Raw genomic sequence first — 14,189 nt, 5'->3', positions numbered from 1 at the left:
TTTCAATGTAGGCTCAAAGGGGGTTCATTCTAAGGAGTCCCACGACGGGCACAATTGGGGACACATGCTTGTTTGGCTATGGTGGTTACCCTAATGCCTTCTATCCTATCCAGGATCAGTGCATATTATGGCATACAAGTTTTGACAGTCACAACAGTCGAGTTCTAGTACTCTCTAGTCCATTAAAATATATGGCACATGATCATTGGATTTTCAAAGAATGATGAGGTTTTGCAAATACTGCCATGAAATTTATCAATAAGCACTCGAAAAGAAAGTATTTTAGCTCAACAGCTCACTTAGGGTCAAATGAATTAGACTTAATCCTAGCATGCTTAATGAACCAATTTACAATCCTATCTCAAATCTTCATACAAGCATCACAACGTCGGTTAACCACAGAATTCAATTAAGTTCTATTTTGATTGTGAAAACCTTCAGCTATGAATTTAGAGACGTGAGACTATAAAACCAACGATTTTTTTTTTTTACTGAAATAAAGGTGTAAACCCACCCCACACTTAGAATCTACATTGTCCTCAATGTAGGCAAAAAATATGGTATATAGACCCTAAATATGGGGGGTTACGAAAATAAGGGAAGGGTAAAATAAACAAACAAAGACACAAGTACAATTCAACCTAAGCAAGTGAAGGGATGGAAATGTCAAACTCTCATTGATGGCTCCTCCACAGCCTCGATTGAAATGGGTTGCCTCCCATGCAGTGCTTAATATTTATAGTCCTTCAGCCTGGACTCTTCTCTTTGTTCACACGTGCTCGGTCAAGTGTTAGTAACGTATACTGATAGGAGCATAAAATGCGACGTTTATAATGTTTAAACCCTATATTTTGCTAAGTTATTTCCTTTATCTTGATCGATTTAACTTAGTTAGTGTTTTACAGGTGAAAATGGAGTCTCAAGGTCCGGAAATGGCTAAGGAAGGCATAAGTGGCGCAGAAATGAGAAGAAATGAAGAAATGGAAGTTCTCCCAGTTTGACTAGGAAAAGGAATCCTAGTTGGAATAGGAATCAGAAGCTGACTTGGATTCAAACTTTTAAGTCGCGGAAATTGGAAGTCCTACTTGGACAAGGAAACCCAATCCTACTCAGATAAGGAATCCTAGTGTGATAAGGAGTCCCTGTTGAATAAGGATTACTCAAGAAGGTTCCGGAAGAGTGTAGAAGCATCTCGGAAAAGGAAGCAGTATTCAACTAGGAAACCTACTTGCATATGGAGTCCTACTCATACTAGGAGACCTGTGGAAGCTAGGAGAAGACCATGGAACGTCCATGAAGCATCTAGAAGCCTCAAGAAGATCATATGCCGTGCACATGGAAGAGAAAGCAACAAGGAATTCGAATTACAAAGCAATGTGGAATTTGGACTTCTTGTTGAGTTTGGATTAAATTTGCCGTGAGATTCTTGAAGGTTCTAGGGATTTCTTGACGTTTCTACTTCAGAATAGGCGTGGAAGACATGTGAGAGGCATGTGATGTGAAGGAAAACCGGATTGGACTCAACTTGTGCATTAAAAGTCAAATCCATTACAGATTCGGAAATCTGCCTGTGCAGATCAGTCAACTTCAACGGAGTACAATAAATCGCTCAGAGCTCAGAAAATTATGATCTTTATATGGTTGGAAAGCTACGGATGTCTAGTTTCCAGAGAGTTTTACAGTTCATCAATAGCTATTTTCTAGAGGAAGTTATGGCCGTTTTAGTGGACTGAGGTCAATCCTGCCGGAAATCTGTTTTGTGAGAAAGAAGTCCTAAATCAACTAGAACTAAGAGAAACCAAGTAGAAACGAATTGGGAGAGCCTTGGGACGTCCTCCTATATATACCTTGTGTATTAGACGTTTCAAGGTCGACACTTTTCTCCACAATTTCGTATTCTCACTTGTTTGCTCTCTAGTTTCAGGTTTTCACAATCTTCAAGGAGCAAAGCCGTGCCATCACCCTCCACCACCGTGATCTTCACTTGTTGCTGTGCTAAGGAGCTGCTTTGGACCTTGGGACGTGATTAAGGGTTGTTCATATGCTCTACCATACATATAATTCACGGTTTTGTACAATTGTTAGATGGATTTTCTGCTTTGGATTTTCTATGTGTAAACCGAATCTTTTGAGTTTGCAAAACTGTTTTCGAATGCAATTTTGATGTTCTATTGAATGATTGATGTGTTTATGTATCCTTTGTCTTGATTGATTGCCGAATGTATGGATTGATAATCTGATTTTTATGCTTCATTACATGGAACGTTCTTGTGGTTCGAAACATGGGAAGACTTGCATGTAACTTGCTAGTAATTAGGTTTGATGCTTGGTGAAACCTAATTCGAATAAGTAGTAAAGGCTTGCTTTGAGTCGAAAATCAGATTATGCATGTGATGATAAGTTGTGACGCGCTTGGATTTGCATGTTTATTGATTCTTTCTTGAACTTAATGATTTGAAAACGGGATTTTTCAACGCAGTTGCTTTGAGTGTGTGATATCGAACTTTTCAAAATAAAATTGATTTGGTGCTTTGCTATTTCGATTTGACTTAAGAAAGAAAGTTAAAAGGGGACAATGGTTGCTTGGATCTTTGTGTTCTTGGTTGATAGCTTTCCATGGTAATTAAAAGAAAGATTAAGGGATGCATGAAACATTGATTCTTGAATGGTTCTTGATAAGTTGTTCTTCGAAAATTCTTCTTTTCCCACCTTTGTATAGAAACGATTTTAATCTTTATTTTTCTGGAAATTTTATGTTTTCAATCTTCAAAAAAAAACCCCCATCTTTATGTTTTCTTGTTTGTGTAAATAAATAAAATTAACTTAGATTTTTAGGTAGCATGTTAACCTAGTTAAATAAAATAAAAATAAAAATAAAAAAATGTTTTTAAATTCGTGAATAGTGTCTCCGTGAATAGTAAATATGTGTTAGTGTTTTCTAGGAATTAATTTGGTGGTTTTTAGGAGTTTGTTATGTGTTTGTTATTAGCTCCTAAATTTTAGGGAAAGTAGTTAGAGTTAGTTTTGACTTAGGAGTCCTAATTTGACTTTGCTTCTAATTTGTTTCCTAATTGTATTTGACTTCCTAATCCTTATAGAAGTAGTATTCCTTGTTGTATATGGATTCCCTATGTGATATGGATTTGTAAATTGTGTATAAATAGGAGTAGGATTCCAAAACCTTTTCTAACTCAAATTCTTTCTTCCTTTCGAATTGTGTGAGTATATATATGTTTGTTTTCATTGATTTCTCATTCTTGTCTTCTAATTTCGTGTGATATGTATGTATGCTTGCTCTCTAACTCTTTATTCTAATTCTATGCATGCTTGTACTTATATTCTTGTAATGATTTCGTAAAAATTGTATATTCTCTTCTCTTTGATTTATTTCTCACATGTTATCACCCTCAATCCCCGGTTTTGAACGATCCCTGCTTATTCTATACTAACGCTCGACATTTTCAGGGTTTAAATTGGCGATTGCTTTTGCACGTATCATATACAAGGTTAGGAATACAAACATTATGCCTTTCCTACTTTCTAAGTTACTTTTACATTTACATACTTAGGTACTGGAACAGAGGACCTCGGTGTGCAATGGTACTATAGAATAGCTACCCTCGACAAGGTCATGTTTAATCCAATATACCTTAAGCAGGTCACACAAAGTTTTTTTTTTTTTTTTTTTTTTTAAGTTTGTTATAAACTTAGTTAATATCTCAATTGATTCCAAGTTGTAAGTCGAGCCCAATAGAAACCGCTACTATTGGTGAGATACGATATAGGGATAGTCGCCTTGACATAAGTCTCTTTCCTTGGTTTCAGAAGGCTAGATGGCCAGATTAAGAGGTAAGTGGGAGGGAGGACTCATTTTAGTGATACTACGGAGGCTACTCCCTCATTGAGGTTTAGGCTCCTATCGGCTACTCCCACATAGTGGTTTAGGCTCATTCTATAATATCTCTAAGATCCAATTGAACCCAACACCCAGGCTAGCTCTCAACCTAAGACACCATCCGTATGTGCCCCTTACTCAGCTGGGAAATTAGCTTATGTGTTAGACCGTTCTCCAAGTGCTAATCAAGGCCGCCCTCAACCTCAAGAGACCTGAGCAAGGTACTAATGAAGGGTTTAGGCCAATATTAACAAAAGGGCCCTTGTCTACTCATACGATTTTACACACTTACAACAATTAAGTATTTAGCTAAATTCATAACCTAAGTATATTAATCTAAGTGAAACACATACAATTTACAACATGCTAAAAAAAAAAAAAAATCATTCTACAATTTACAATATACAATTTACAACATGTTGAAAAAAAAAATTCTAAGTGAAACACATTCAATTTACAATATGGTTAAAAAAAACTTCTACAAATTGTACAACAATGATAAAAGACATGCTTAATTTTGTAACACTCATAAAACTTAAACTAAATCACAATTAAAGCTTGGCCAAACCGAAATCGCAATTTGTCACCATTCCACAAGTGTAGTAAAAAAATTAGCATGCATTCTATATAAAAAAAACAAAACCGATGACACTTTTAAGCGCTAGGGATTTTAACAATCCCCGGCAACGGCTCCAAAAATTGATGCGGCTGAAATAGCCTCACAATTTAACCCTGCAAAATGGTAGTTGTCAGTATAGGATAAGCAGGGATTGTTCAGTCTGGGGATTGTAGGGTACACCTACACAAAAAGGTCAATTAACAAATAAAAGAATAAAATGGGGGTTTTCGAATTTGGTTTCTAATCTACTTAAAAAAAAAAAAAAAAAAAAAAAAACTATATACAATGATCGACTTCCCTAACCTAGACCAATACCACTCGGAAATTACTAAGTGTTAAAACAGAAAATCAATTTCAACATGCTACAAAAATGTGCCCATCTTTAATGCCTAGATAAGAGCTCAAATGAAAAGCCTCAGCGGATCAATCCACTTATCTGATTCATTCTAATGTGGGCATGGATCGGAAAAGTCCTTACCAAGCCTAATACTACTAATTTTCGAAAACACTCAGCGTAATTCTCTTAACTAGTAGTATTATCTAACCCTCAAATCAACTCACACGTGCAAATTAACCGTTACACATAGAATTTAACACGTAATTTCCAGAATCGTTTAATCATTAAAGCATGATTTTTACCACCCGTTGGAACAAATTACTACTTGTTTAACTCAGCGTCTTAACAAATAATAATTACTCTTGGCAAATTAAGCAAACACACAAGAACTCTCACCATTATTCTAGCATGCAAACTTATGAACCTAACATGCTAACATAATAGAATATCCTTGTCTAGAACTGTCATGGAATCGTTTGCAATGAAACTCAGTGAGCCCTTATTGATCTCATGCAAATGAAGAAACCAACCTTGATTTTCTTATCGGAAACTCTGGCTAAGTCAAATCATATCGATGCGATTATGCACCGAATTGGTTTTGCTGGTAACCTTTGTTATGCACAAGAATAGGGATTCCCAAGGACTGGCTATGTTTTGGAGACACAACCTACACGTTGAATTTCGATCATCATCTCCCCATCATATTGATGTCATTGTTGGTGAAATAGGCAAACCTCCTAGTTATATATTCACGGGCATGTATTGTGATATCCACTAATTTACTTGGTTTGTTTTGTGACCTTGTTGTTTGCAGACCTTATTTATTTTGGTATCGTGAAATATTTTGTTGTTGGATCATATTATATTTTTATGAGACTTTATTTATTTATTTTGTACAATCAGTTTTAAGGTTAATTAGTTACTTTAGTAAAAAGGGAAATAGGAATTTTAAACTAGCTGTTACAAAGAGGTTGTGTTTACTTAGAAGTCTGAAACTTATAAGATATTTTCTAATAAGTTAACAGAACCTATGAGTTTTGAGAGAGAAGAAAAGTCTTTTAGATGTGTTTAAGCTAGAAAAAGAAGAGAGAAAAACGTCCGCGTGCAAGGATAGAGAAAGGAGAAAATAGGTTAGGCTACGCTGACCACAGTATCAAGTCTGAGATCAGGTGTTTTTGTTTCAATTTCGATTAGGTACTTTTACTTAAACGATTATGGTTCTTTCATTACTTGAAATTAGACTTATCAAGGGTTATTTTGGTGTTGATTTCACAGAAAAACATTATAAGAATCAAATTTATGGTGATTTTTCAAAGTTGACATAGAGGAAACAGGTTTTCTGCTGATAGAAGTTAGGAACGTGTTACAGTCATTGTTTGAAGAGTCAAATGCTTTGTTTTAGCAGTCATATTTTTCTGAAACGTTTCTCTTTGTGTCTTCTTTTTGGGGTTAAAGTTTAATGACTTTATCATTCGTAGTTAATATTTTTGTTTGGCTCCAAAATTAGTCTGGTTGCAAACAGTCTCTTTTGAGCGTGTGCGCAGGCGTGCCAACACCATGGGGTGTAGTCGTCGGGGAATCCCTTGATCTAACTTCTTCTCGAGCGTTGTGGACGAGGAGAGCACCAATCTCGTCACAAGGTTCTTTTCTATGCCTTTCGGAAAAGGACTTCTTGCCTTACGGATAAGGGCTTTGGTTATGATCTCTAGCATTCATCGAATTGATACCTAGTGTTGTAGACTAAGAAGAACAATCACTGGGAAGTTGGGAGAAAGCACAGGGTTTGCTAAAGCATATCTTTAGCTTCGTTGGGTCTCGAGGGCATTACCCTTGTTTCGCTGATTTGCAACTAGGTTGCAGGTAGGTTTGCTCCAGAGAGGCTTGATGATCTGTTTGATTGGTTGAAGAGTTGTCTTTGTCTTTATCGCTTTAGCCTCTATGTATAGGCTCTGCAGATTCTCCTTCCTAATAGGAATGAAATACTATATTTTAGGCCACAATTATTGGCCTTTGAATCAAATCAAAACTCTTAGTAGTTTTGAAATTATTTCGTAGGTGATAAGAGATTAACTCTGTCGTAACAATCTTCTAGGCAAGGTTAATTACCTTTTGAAGTCTTGGACGTAATCTTCTTGGATGAGAACTGTTCGCTATGCATGTCTCTTCGCGATCATTCTGGAGCTTAGTAGCACACTACCGTAATTAAGTATGCAATCATGCATGTATAATAAGATCATGTATATATTCCTTGCAATTAAAGGTGATTGTTTCCTTCCATTCATTCCACGTCCAGCAATCCTTAATTGCATGGGACACCTTAAATGCTTGCATATATAAAACAATGGAGGAAATCCTTAATGAATTGGTCCATGTCCACCATCTTAATTGCCATATGAGTGTAGCTTGATAATTAACTTACATAGCCCAACGTCCAATATTCCTTCCTTAATTGGCCCCTGTAAGTAATTATATAAATATATACAATTTTACGCCAACTTGCATAGTACTCATAAGCAAACCAACCATTATTAATTATCAAATATTTGATAACTAATAATGATTCGATAAATACCGATATCTGCTTCTAGATTGCTAGGCCTCCAAGTAGGCTTTATTTAGCCTCTAAACAATATATTTCGTACTTGTCTAAAATATATAACTTGGGCCATGGATATTGGCCCGATTTTCTTCAAGTCCCCCTTGTAGGAAAAAATATTAATTTTGGGTTCAAACAATTTTTATAAAATTTGTTAACCATCGGAACCTAGCTGTTTAGGTGGAGAGGCTTATTTTGGGTTCTGTTTTGAAGACAGCTTTTGGGGTTCGGGAAAAACTGATTTTGCTCCCAAATTTTTATCATATGGAAACTTTCCTAAAGAAGAATGATTTATTAAGGAAATAACTAAGTAAATATGAGGAAATAACACTTAAAACGTCGCATTAAAATGCTCCTATTAAAAAGAGGATAAGATAGCCACAAATCCTCTCCTTGATCGACACTTAACTTATAAGATTTCAGCTACAACAAGGATCCCTATGACTTTCCTGTGCTAACCAAAATTATACCAAAAACTTTTCCAAATCTCCTCACTAAGAATTTATCAAATAACATAACTCAACCATAGTAGCTCAACAATTAATACTAGAATATCTGTTGAAACCCTAATAGAACATAAGTCTAATCAATTAATTCCAACTCAACTCCTATTTACTGTTCTAGTCGTCTTACCGTTAGACAAGTGGTGACCGGATTTCACTCATACCAACAACTTCCTATACATTTCCAATTAAGGGTCACCAGGGTGGCAAAACTCGCTCAATTCCTCCAAAGAAATCTATTACATGTATTCATTTCAAGAAGTAACCAATTCCCCGAGATAGATAACACAATCCATAAGATCTTTCCTCGACAATCCTTAATATAAAACAGACATCTTGTATCACACCAAGCAATATACGGAACCGCACATGGCCCCACCACATAATGGTCCAATTTCCTCAAATTAAACACCGTAGAAATACGTCAAAGTGAAGGCAACCGTATTACGCCTTACCCAAATGTATAACAAGCATTCTGGTCAAACCTTGATTAGAAATATTTTCAGAGCCAACAGGAAACTTATTTCCTTAAAGTTATTCCACCAACCTCTAATATCATAGGATCTGTCAGGCAAAACCTCCACCAGAACCTACCACAATTCAACCTTCAAGGCTCCACGATTCAAAACTTGAATCAAATTTCTTATCACATAACAATTCCGTTCGAACTTCTAAGAACACCCAACAATGTCACTACCGCTATTCTCCAATCTTACGTACAACCGTTTCACGGGGCACCCATTTGCATAACATCACATACAAAGAGTTGATTCCAACTCTCCCAATTATTTACCTACCAAGGTCGTAGCTCGATTGTAAAACCTTAAGCATCTAGCTAAATACTTAAGCTTCGACATAAGACTATTTCAAAAACTCAATCATGTCCATCTCCATACTCGTTACAATCCAAAACTTAAAAGACCAATTATAAATCAATGTTTTTAAAATCAATTTCTTTCAGTTCGAACAAAACTAGATCCAAATGTCATGTCTAAGTCAACAATCCAAGATGACCATTCCTATGATTTCCAAGAAATCTCCAACAGCTGCCAATAATATTCCCAAATGTCGTTTACAAGGCCGATCGTGTCAAGTAACACATTCCCCAAACTCGGTTCAAAGTCATAACCATCATTATTACTAATTCAAATTTCAACAACAATCCTAATTCTGAAAAAGTTATAACACTAAGAGACAACCCAAAACAATGGTCCCTCATCTCTAACAATCGAGCACAAAATCAAACTCCGGTCTCGCACCTTAAACCATGCCCCAACAACCTTGTTGGCATCTAGGAAGAAATACCCACAACATTCCTCGAATCACATTTCGGGGCACAATTCGAACCTATAGAGTAGTCTTACTCTAACATCACCAGGAAAAGGTGCAAGACAAGTGATCAATCCGATAGGCAATGAAATCCCTATGAGGTCGGCGTACAAGAGGCATAACACATGAAGGACAACCAACTGGACATGTTCCTTACACACTTGATGACTACATCAGAACCGAAGAGTAAATGATGGGGAACTGCTGTAGCCGAGCCATCACTCGAGAGATACCGTATCACACCAAGCATATAAGGTAACAAGATAGGAAATGGTCTACAGAATCTGACAACCTAATGCTTTGATATCAAGTTGACAAGACCCGCCCCGGATTTTACCCTGAAATCCAAAGTGGCTATGAGGGGCCCACCTCAGAAGAAATTTTACCAAAAATTTGGCAAAACTTCCACTAAAAGTGGACTACCCAAGCTTGTTTTGTAGAAAGATATTTACACTTCTAAGCAATCCATCCTTATTCTCCTGGAGCCACCCTGCTTCCCAAATCACAACATCTTCCAATTCACATTACACAAAACAAGTAATAGATTTCAAGAAGATTGGAAAGAGATAAGCTAATCAAGTTGGGTAGAATACCAAAGGAACTTAGTATGCAATTTCTGAATCAATAACTTCAAAGCAAACACATAACCGGCAGAAAATAATTGAAGAAGATGTTCTGATCAATTGTTACAAACTTACTACAAAACAAGGAATTATGAAATAGGTAGAATCATGAGATAGATAATAGGATTTGGAATCCACAATCCAAAACCTGTTAACGGGAACAACTTTTCGACAATACACAAATTTGAAATTGAGAGAAAGCATGCCACACCCATCGCCAATCCTAGTTGTCCCGTCTTCGTGCACAATACCTGCAATCACACAACTGTTGTAGGGGTGAGCAATCGTCGTCGCTAGCCCAGTAGAGGGCTCAACCCCAGCTAGGTTTGAAAAAAATTCTAATATATAAACATAGGTGCCGGCGAGTAAGTAAAACTACATATATAGATAAAATCCACATTGAAAACATTTTCTATAAACTCAAATATTCGGATATCCGATTAACAAACCTGATGACCGATCATAAAGCCAACTACCTTAACACGATTACTATCGTTTAAACCGGCATGGCGTAGCGAGAGTGTCCACTTACGCCGTATCACCTAGAAGCAGTACCACACCTCAAAGGATGTTAGACACTCTACTGTCCATACGGCCCCTCCGGAGGTTTAGGGGATCGAAGCCCAAGGAAGTTGCTATGCTCCTCTCACTCTCAGGTCACCCTCATTATCTCAATCATAGAAAACCAATTTTCAAACTATAAAACAATATAGAAAACCACTAACTAGGGTGAGTCCCCATACCTAGAGTCCAAAGCTAAGTGATATTGGGAGAATAATTTATGCAACGCCATCGTCCACTGATCTCCTTTGAGTTATAGGAGGCCCTAATCCTGAAATAAGCAAGTGTCACTAACTATAAGGAAGTGAAAGATAACAAAGATGGATTATTTTGGAACTGGACAGTCTGATAGTTTAGACATAGTAAACATTGACCAATCAAGTTAAAAATTTCCAAAAATAAAGTCAAGGTGTACTGAATACATCCCAAAAAGAGTCGAGTAAAAAGGATGAAAATTGAAAGAGTTATGCTCAAAACATTTCAGCTGATCAGAAATTGACCGAAACAGAATTGGTTTCAGATTCCTTAATGAGGCTGAAAATAACAAGCTTTGGATATTTAGCTTTTAATAACTTCACTGAGCTGAAGTGAAGGATTCACAATACTTGCCAATCATTTAACCAGAGACAAAAACATAATGAAAACACAATCAATTTTGATGTGTTCAGAGAGAGCAAAATGGAGTCTCTTTCAAATTGAAATGCACATGAATAGGCTCTAATATGCAAGGAATTCAATTAAAAAAGGATTCTGTAAGAGGTTAATATAAAACTCAGGGAGTTTGATCAAGTAAACCCAAATTTCAAATATAAGCTAAGCAATACAAGAGCATGTTGTATGAATATAGATACAAAACCAGAAACCAACCAATCATATCATTAACCACATTAAGAACAAAGTTGAGAGAAAATAAGACACTCACCACTGAATCAAACGTATGGGTGAGTTCCCTCATGAAATTTGACAGGAAAAGATGGAGACAAGACGAATTTGGCCAAGCCCAGTCATATATCAAGGAACACCACTTCCGATTTAAACATGCAAGGTAAAATAAGAGGACCTCATTGAGTAGGATAATCAATAAAGTATATTGAGTTCTAAAATCAGTAGGAAGAGAAGGTAATATAAACTGAACAATGATATTACCTCATAATAGAATTATTTCCAAAGGAATTTGAGGAATCTTGATAAGGAAAGAGGATAAAGAAAAGTTGAAACTCGAAATCTACTGATTTCTGAGCAACCTCTACTTAGATCGATGTACAGACTGCATTACAGATCTGATCGCACTGATTTTTGGATATGGTATAGAAGAGATGATGATGAAAAACTTTGATGAAGAATGTTTTTCCATCAGAGGCTTCTATTTAAGTGCATTAAGGCATGCAAATTGACTGACATAAACAGGGCTAAGAAAAGCTTCAGGAGGAGAAGAAAGGGGGGATTTTGTTTTCTGGCAGAAAAAGGTAAAGCTTGTTTCTTAAAGAACTACTTTTGAGAACTGAGCTTAATAAGGTTAGTCTCGATGGAGTTCTCTAAAAAGAGGTTAATGATATGGGATGATAATAATAAACTTAAGAAAATAATATGTTAGGAATATAAATTGTAGAAAAGAGATAATTATTTAAAAGTAATATAGAAGTTGAACAAATTTGCAAGAATTGTCATAAGAGATATTTTGAAGATTAGGAAACAACTAAAAACTTATCCTCCGAAACTCAAAAGAGACTTGAAATTTCCGGGTCTCACAACAGTAATGATGCTATGTACTAGAATGTAGCATGTAAAAATTGAGACCCGAGAAGTTCTATGTTAGCATTCATGTATGTTTAGGAATCGATAACCAGAATTTCCATTAAGCAATAGTAATCGGTAACTCTAATCTGACATATACAGCATAAACGTATCGAAGCTACTTTTCAACTTTTGGATAAGTAGCTATACCTATACAACATCCATTACTTGCAATCTGCAAAAGCCAAATACAACACAAACCAAATCGCTACCCACATTACTTTGAGACCAAAAATATTTCAGGTTTCTAGATATTAAACTAACTTATAGAACACATTGTTCCTAGGCAAACCAAAAAGCAGCCAAAGAACAGCTATAGAGAGAGATTCTTAAAGAACTTGTATCTATCTGGAAAAGTAGTCAAAGAAAGAGGAATTCAATATGCAAGTAATGAGAAACTAATAAACTAAAACTAGCTGAAAATATATCATTGCACAGAACAGCTAGCTAGCCAAACCAAAAAGAGTAATGATGTGCGAATCCAGTTCTTCTAGCTAGCATAACTACCTGGTAGAAATCCAACCTCAAGATTTCACATCCGAGCCAGTAGTTGAGCTGCCGAACCCCAACGAAGACCCTCCTCCTTCGAGCCTTCAACCATTGAAAGCCCTAAATTCCAGTCCTCCTCCTCCAGACTTGACATCTCGACATCACTGCTATGAGTTGCGCCTCTGGAAGATAAAGAAGAAAAACTAGTAGTGAAGTAACCTTGAGACAAAACCAATCCTTATGATGAGGAGAATGTGATGATGAAGAGAAAAACAAGAAGGGAATATTGGTGAAGTAATGAGTCAGGGAGGAAACAAAACCCCAACGGATTGGACATTACTGGAATTGGAGTTCGAATTAGTTGGCTTCTGGCTCCGAGGATGACTAAGAGAGATTGAAAATTTTAGGGTTTGGGAATTCTGATTTGGGGGTTTTGGGGCTTCTTCGATTAGATTTCTGTAAATTCAAAGACAAGAGAAACTAAGGATGGAGAGAATTGCAGCGGAGAAGTGATAGAGGAGAGATATGTTCAGCCAGCCATGGATCTGACACTCTAGAATTTCAACTATGGACCAAGAAGGAAGAAGGAAGAAGGAAGACGCTGGAAGAGAAAGGTAAATAGAGAACCCCAATCCTTAGTTCGAAAAAAAAAAAAAAAAAAAACACACCCACACAACTTGATTAACCATGTTCTCTTGATAGAACGAATTATTGTAAAAAGTGGTAGTCAAGTTGTAATTAGTGTTAATATTTCACTATAACAAGTTTGAGAACAGTTTTACCAATAAAACAACGAATTGTAGTAAAAAGTGGTAATTTAGTTATAATAAGTGTTAATACTTCATTATTACAAGTTTTTAGAACCACTTTACTAATAAAACAACGAATGTGTTGCTATAATAGTAAAACTTCATATATTTAAGTAAATTTGCGGTGAGTCCTTTATGGTGTAATAAGGTTGTCTATCTTGTAACTACTATCCTTTATGAGTTATTTACTTATTTAACGATGTTTTTTCCTGATTTTACGACAATTGAGGTCTAAGGTAGTATCTAAGGTTTTATTTATGGTAATTCTTTAATATTACAAGTTTGAGAACCATTTGACCGATGAGACAACGAATTGTTGTAGAAGTAGTAATCAATCTCTTATTTGTGGTAATTTTTTATATTACAAGTCTGAGACCCATTCTACTAATGTGAAAACGAATTGCTGTCAAAGTGGTAAAACTTTATGTATATGTTGTAAATGAGGCGCGAGTCCTTAATTATGTATTAAAGTTCTATATTTTGTAATTTAATACTTTTCTTGTGTAAATCTCATCATCCATGAGATAATTACTCGTTTGACAATGCATTTTACTATAAATTACAACAATTGAGGTATAACGTTGTAATTATGGTTGTTTTTATGATAATTACTTGAAATGTAATTCTATTTACA

General features: G+C 35.9%; 1 long non-coding RNA gene across 1 annotated transcript; it reads right to left on the bottom strand.

Annotated features, from left to right (window-relative positions):
- Positions 1-9,938: 9,938 nt before the first annotated feature.
- On the bottom strand, positions 9,939-11,915 carry LOC121051374. Its single transcript, XR_005805522.1, has 3 exons — positions 11,610-11,915; positions 11,386-11,487; positions 9,939-10,734 (listed from the first exon to the last, which is right to left on the bottom strand). It is a non-coding gene; the product is annotated as an uncharacterized LOC121051374 (long non-coding RNA).
- Positions 11,916-14,189: the final 2,274 nt, after the last annotated feature.

This window comes from Rosa chinensis, chromosome 2 (genome assembly GCF_002994745.2).
Source record: "Rosa chinensis cultivar Old Blush chromosome 2, RchiOBHm-V2, whole genome shotgun sequence".
Classification (NCBI taxonomy): domain Eukaryota; kingdom Viridiplantae; phylum Streptophyta; class Magnoliopsida; order Rosales; family Rosaceae; genus Rosa; species Rosa chinensis.
The sequence above is the reverse complement of the archived record's forward strand: the minus strand, read 5'-3'. Positions and strand labels throughout refer to the sequence as shown.